At 29.9% G+C, this 509-nt stretch overlaps 1 pseudogene; it reads right to left on the minus strand.

The window, feature by feature from the left end:
* Positions 1-196: 196 nt before the first annotated feature.
* On the minus strand, positions 197-291 carry LOC118006840 (annotated as a pseudogene).
* Between the last annotated feature and the right edge of the window lie 218 nt (positions 292-509).

Consider the following 509-nt stretch of genomic DNA (forward strand, 5'->3'; position numbering starts at 1 on the left):
TTCTTTCTTTCTTTCTTTCTTTCTTTCTTTCTTTCTTTCTTTCTTTCTTTCTTTCTTTCTCTCTCTTTCTTTTCTTTTCTTTCTTCTTTCTTTTTCTTCTTTTTCTTTCCCTTTCTCTTCCTTCCTTCCCTCCTTCCTTCCTTCCTTTTTCTTTTTCTTTCTTCCTTTCTTTCTCTTGCTCTTTCTTTCTTTTTTTTTAAATATGGAACACTTCACGAGTTTGCCTGTGCAGAGACCATGCTAATGTCTGCATCATTCCACTTTTAGTATATGTGCTGCCAAAGGGAGCACCATTTCTCTCTTTCTTTGTGTGCGGTTACATATGTATATTATGCTTACATATATGCATATGTAATATATAAAATTAACTTTTTTAAATTTTAAATTCAGTATAAAATATTGAATACATACATACCATACACATATACATATATATGTATATATATGACTTACGATCTCATAACTGAGAACTACTGGAGAATGAAAAAAAAGTCTGAAGACAAATTTTA

The sequence above is a fragment of the Mirounga leonina genome, unplaced genomic scaffold, assembly GCF_011800145.1.
Source record: "Mirounga leonina isolate KUSES-001 unplaced genomic scaffold, KU_Mleo_1.0 Mir_99, whole genome shotgun sequence".
In the NCBI taxonomy this organism is placed as follows: Eukaryota; Metazoa; Chordata; class Mammalia; order Carnivora; family Phocidae; genus Mirounga; species Mirounga leonina.